The following is a 6,062-nucleotide window of genomic DNA, read 5'->3' as shown; positions in this document are numbered from 1 at the left end:
AAAAAAAAAAAAAAAAGTAATACAGGCTCTCTGGTCCTCCCATTTGTCAGACAGTCACTTCTTCTAGTGCAGTGACAGCCAAATCCCTGAGGCACCATGATGAAAGTGAAGGTCGGAATAAACGGCTTTGGTTGTATTGAGCACCTGGTCACCAGGGCTACTTTTAACTCTGGCAAAGTGGATATTGTCACCATCAATGACCCTTTCATTGACCTCAACTACATGGTCTACATGTTCCAGTATGATTCCATCCATGGCAAATTCCACAGCACAGTCAAGGCTGAGAACAGGAAGCTTGCCATCAATGGAAATCCATAACCATCTTCCAGGAGTGAGATCCCACCAAAATCAAATGGGGTGAGGTAGGCACTGAGTATGTTGTGGAGTCCACTGGTGTCTTCACTACCATGGAGAAGGCTGGGGCTCACCTACGGGGGGTGCCAAAAGGGTCATCATCTCTGCCCCTTCTGCTGATGCCCCTGTGTTTGTAATGGATGTGAACCATTAGAAGTATGAAAACAGCCTCAGCATTGTCAGCAATGCCTCCTGCACCACCAACTGCTTACTCCCCTTGGCTAAGGTCATACATAACAACTTCAGCATTGTGGAGGGACTCATGACCACAGTCCATGCCATCACTGCCACCAGAAGACTATGGATAGCCCCTCTGGGAAGTTGTGGCATGATGGTAACGGGGTTCTCAAGAACATCATCCCTGCCTCAACTGGTGCACAAGGCTGTGGGCAAGGTCATCCCTGAGCTGAATGGGAAACTTACTGACATGGCCTTCTGTGTCCCCACTGCCAATGTGTCAGTCATGGATCTCACCTGCCATCTGGAGAAGGCTGTCAAATATGATGATATCAAGAAGGTGGTGAAGCAGGCATCAGAGGGGCCCCTCAAGGGCATCCTGGGTTACGCAGAGCACCAGGTCGTCTCCTCTGATTTCAACAGTGACACCCATTCTTCCACCTTTGATGTTGGGGCTGGCATTGCCCTCAATGACCACATTGTCAAACTCATTGACTGGTATGATAATGAATTTGGCTATAGCAACAGGGTGGTGGATGTTATGGCCCACGTGGTCTCCTAGGAGTAAGAACCCCCAGACCACCAGCCCCAGCCAGAGCATGAGAGAAAGAGAAAGGCCCTTAGCTGCTAGGGTGCCCCTGCCTACTCAGTCCCCTACCTCACTGAGAATCTCCCCTTCAACACGGTTTCGACACCAGACCCCCTAAAGAATGGGAGGGGCCTAGGGAACCCCACCTTGTCATGTAACATCAATAAAGTTCCCTGAATTAAAAAATAGTAATAATAATAATACATCATGATCAAGTAGGTTTCATTCCACGGATGCAAGGCTGGTTTAACAGATGTAATTCAACATATCAATAGAAGCAAAAATAAAGACCTTATGATCCTCTTAATAGATACAGAAAAAGCATTTGGGCTGGGTGCCTGTAGCTAAGTGGTTAGGGCACCAGCCACATGCTCTGGGGCTGGTGGGTTCAAACCCAGCCCAGGCCTGCTAAATGAACAAACAAAAAAATAACCAGGTGTTGTGGAAGGCACCTATCGTCCCAGCTACTAGGAAGGCTGAGGCAAGAGAATCTCTTGGGCTCAAGAGTTTGAGGTTGCTATGAGGTCTGATGCCACAGAACTCTATCGAGGGTGACAAAGTAAGACTCTGTCTCAATAAAAAAATAAATAAATAAATGAAAAAGTATTTGATAAAATTCAGCATTCTTTTCTAATAAAAACACTTAGGAATACAGGCATAGGTGTCATATTCCTTAAACTAATTGAAGCCATCTACAATAAACCCACAGTTAAGATCATACTGAATTGAGTAAAATCAAAAGCCTTACCACTTAGAACTGGAACCAGACAAGGTTGTCAACTATTGCCACTACTATTCAACACTGAAGTTCTGGCCAATGTAATCAAGCAAGAGGATATAAAGGGCATCCAAATGGGGCCAGAGGAAGTCAAACACTTGCTGTTTGCCAATGAGATGATCTTATACTTAGAAAACCCCAGAGCCTGTGGGTCAGTGAGTAGGGTGCCAGCCCCATATACCAAGGGTGGTGGGTTCAAACCCAGCCCCAGCCAAACTGCAAAAAAAAAAAAAAAATAGCCGGGCATTGTGGTGGGCGCCTGTAGTCCCAGCTACTTGGGAGGCTGAGGCAAGAGAATCGCCTAAGCCCAAGAGCTGGAGGTTGCTGTGAGCTGTGACGCTACAGCACTCTAGCGAGGGTGACAAAGTAAGACTCTGTCTCTAAAAAAACAAAGAAAGAAAAAAGAAAACCCCAGAGACTCAACTACAAGACTCCCAGAAGTGATCAAGAAATACAATAATGTCTCAGGGTATAAAATCAGTGTCCACAAATTTGTATATGACAATAACAGCCATGTTGAGAAGCAAATCAAGGACACAGATTCCTTCACAGTAGCTTCAAAGAAAATGAACTACTTAGGAATATACCTAACAAAAGAGGTGAAGGATCTCTAAAAAAAACTATGAAACTCTAAGAAAATAAAAAGAAGACATCAAACAAATGGAAGAACATACTGTGATCTTCACTGGGAAGAATCAACATTGTTAAAATGTCTATACTACCCAAAGCAATTGATAGATTCAATGCAATCCCCATTAAGATACCAATTACCATACTTTGAAAAACTGGAAAAAATGTTCTTTATTTTGTATGGAACCAGAAAAAAAAGCCATATAGCCAAGGCAATTATTAGTAATAAAAACAATAAAAACAAAGCTGGAGGCATCATTCTGCCAGACTTTAGGTTATGCTACAAGTCCACAGTGATCAAAACAGCAAGGTATTAGCACAAAAATAGAGACATAGACGTATGGAATCAAATAGAAAACCAAGAGATGAAACCAGTCTCTTATAGCCATCTGATCTTTGATAAACCAAACAAAAGCACACACTGGTGAAAAGAATCCCTATTCAATAAATGGTGTTGGAAAACCTGGATAACCACATGTAAAAGACTAAAACTAGTCTCGCATCTTTCACCACTTAAAAAATTGATTCAAGATGGATAAAAGGCTCAGTGCCCATAGCACAGTGGTTACAGTGCCAGCCACATACACTGAAGATGGAGGGTTTGAACCCAGCCCGGGCCAGCTAAAACAACGACAACTGCAACAAAAAATAGCCAGGCCTTGTGGCGAGTGCCTGTAGTCCCAGCTACTTGGTAGGCTGAGGCAAGAGAATCGCTTAAACCCAAGAGTTTGAGGTTGCTATGAGCTGTGACACCATGGCACTCTACTGAAGGCAACATAGTGGGACTCTGTCTCAAAAAAACCCCAAAATATATGGGTAAAAGATTTACATGTAAGACATGAATCAATAAAAATCTTAGAAGAAAGTGTGGGAAAAACTCTTCATGGTGTTGGCCTGAGGAAAGATTTTATAAAGAAGCCTTCGGTGGCAATTGCAATAACAACAGAAATAAACAAATGGGACTAAATTAAGATGAAAAGCTTCTTCACGGCTAAGGACACAACAATTAAAGCAAATAGACAACCTTTAGAATAGGAAAAAATATTTGTATGTTATAAATCTGGCAAAGGGTTGATAACTAGAATCTACAGAGAACTCAAACCAATCAACAAAAAAAGAACAAACAATCCCACCTATGACTGGGCAAGAAACATGAACAGAACCTTCTCTGAGGAAGACAGATCAATGGCTAACAAACATATGAATTAATGCGTATTATCTCTAATCATCAGAGAAATGCAAATCAAAACCACCCTGAGATATTACCTAACCCCAGTAGAATAGCCCATGTCACAAAGTCCAAAAGTTGCAGATGCTGGCATGGATGTGGAGAGAAGGAAGAACTTTTACACTGTTGGTGGAACTGGAAACTAATACAACCTCTTTGGAAAGAAGTGTAAAGAATCCTCAAAGAACTCAAATTCAAGATCCATTTGATCTCGCAATCTTATTACTAGGTATCTACTCAGAAGAATAAAAAATCATTTTATCATAAGGACATCTGTACTAGGTTGTTTATCACAGCTCAATTTACAGTCACCAAGATGTGGAAACCTAAATGCCCGTCAACACAGAAATGGATTAACAAGCTGTGGTATATGTATACCATGGAATACTATTCAGCCATAAAAACAGATGGAGACTTTACATCTTTCGTATTAACCTGGATGGAGTTGAAACACATTCTTCTTAGTAAAGCATTATAAGAATGGAAAAGCAAATATTCAATGTACTCAACACTAATATGAAGCCAGTAGATGATCTAATACACACCCACATAAGAGAAAAACTCAATCCAATTCAAGTTGCGGGATGGGGAACAAGGGAGGGAAGAGAGAAGAGGAGAGAGGGAGATTGGTGTGCTCCCACCTAATCAGCACAATGTAGGGGTATATGGCACACCTCTTGGGTGTGGGACACAACTACAAGATGGACTCTACGTAATAAATACAAACATAACCTAGTTGTTTGTACCCTCATGTTAACCTGAAATTTAAAAGAATAGTTTTAAAAACTAGGGTGGTACCTATGGCTCAAAGGAGTAGGGTAGTGGTCCCATATGCTGGAGGTGGCCAGTTCAAACCCGGCCTGACTAAAAACTACAAGGAAAAAAAAAAAACAACCTGGGCATGGTGGCAAGCACCTGTAGTGTAAGCTACTGAGGAGGCTAAGGCAGGAGGATGGCCTGAGTCCATGAGTTTGAGATTCCAGTGAGATATGATCACCTGAGTGGCCTAGACTGGGTCACGCAGAATGACCTTCAGCCATTTCTAAATAAATAAACAAACAAAAATATTAAATATTGGGTGGCACCTGTGGCTCAGTGGGTAGGGTGCCGGCCCCATATACCAAGGGTGGCGGGTTCAAACCTGGCCCCAGCCAAAGTGCAACAAAAAAATAGCCAGGCGTTGTAGTGGGCACCTGTAGTCCCAGCTACTCCAGAGGCTAAGGCAAGGGAATTGCCTAAGCCCAGGAGTTGGAGGTTGCTGTGAGCTGTGTGACACCACAGCACTCTACCATGAGCAATAAAATGAAGAGACTTTCTGTCTCTACAAAAAAAAAAAAAAATATATATATATATATATAAAATATTTAGATATGAGATCAAGAGCGGCAGCTCACACCTGTAATCCTAACACTCTGGGAAGCTGAGGCAGGAGGATCCCTTGAGCTCCAAAGTTTGAGACTTTCCTGATATGAGCAAGACCCTGTCTCTACTGAAAATAGAAATCATCCACTCATTGTAGTAGGTGCCTGTAGTCCCAGCTACTCAGGAGGCTGAGGCAGGATGAATCGCTTGAACCCAGAAGTTTGAGGTTGCTGTGATAGAGGGTGATGCTAAGGTAATCTAGCACGGGGCAACAGAGTGAAACTCTGTCTCAAAAATAAAATTAGACATCATGGTGGCACCTGTAGCTCAAGTGACTAAGGTGCCAGGCACATACACTAGAGCTGGTGGGTTGGAATCCAGCCTGGGCCTGCCAAACAGCAATAACAACTACAACCAAAAAATTGTGGGGCATTGTGGTGGGTGCCTGTAGTCCCAGCTACTTGGGAGGCTGAGGCAAGAGAATCACTTAAGCCCAGGAGTTTGAGGTTGCTGTGAGCTGTGAAGCCGTGGCACTCTACCCAGGGTGATAGCTTGAGGCTCTGTCTCAAAAAAAATTAGACATCAATCTTACAAATAGTACAAGAGATTTGTACACTAAGAACTACAAAATACTGCTGAGAGGAGTTAAAGAAAATCTAAATAAAGACAGATATATATCTTGTTCATGAATTAGAAAGTAGAGAAGTAACTTTTCAGTTTAAAAGTGTAAATTCTCTTCACATTGATCTATAGATTCAATGCAGTCACAATAAAACTCCCAGCAGGATTTTTTTTTTTTTTTAAGACATAGTCTCACTCTTTTGCCCTGGGTAGAGTGCCATGGCATCACGGCTCACAGCGACCTCAAACTTTTAGGCTCCTCTTGCCTAGGGTCCTCTCAAGCGATCCTCTTGCCTCAGCCTCCCGAGCAGCTGTAACTATAG

The 6,062-nt window shown here is 42.6% G+C and overlaps 1 pseudogene; it reads left to right on the top strand.

The window, feature by feature from the left end:
• Positions 1–96: 96 nt before the first annotated feature.
• Positions 97–1,093, top strand: LOC100940554 (annotated as a pseudogene).
• The last annotated feature ends 4,969 nt before the right edge of the window (positions 1,094–6,062 follow it).

This window comes from Otolemur garnettii, unplaced genomic scaffold, assembly GCF_000181295.1.
Source record: "Otolemur garnettii isolate 467f Iridium unplaced genomic scaffold, OtoGar3 scaffold00003, whole genome shotgun sequence".
In the NCBI taxonomy this organism is placed as follows: domain Eukaryota; kingdom Metazoa; phylum Chordata; class Mammalia; order Primates; family Galagidae; genus Otolemur; species Otolemur garnettii.
This window is presented reverse-complemented; position numbering and strand designations above follow the sequence as displayed.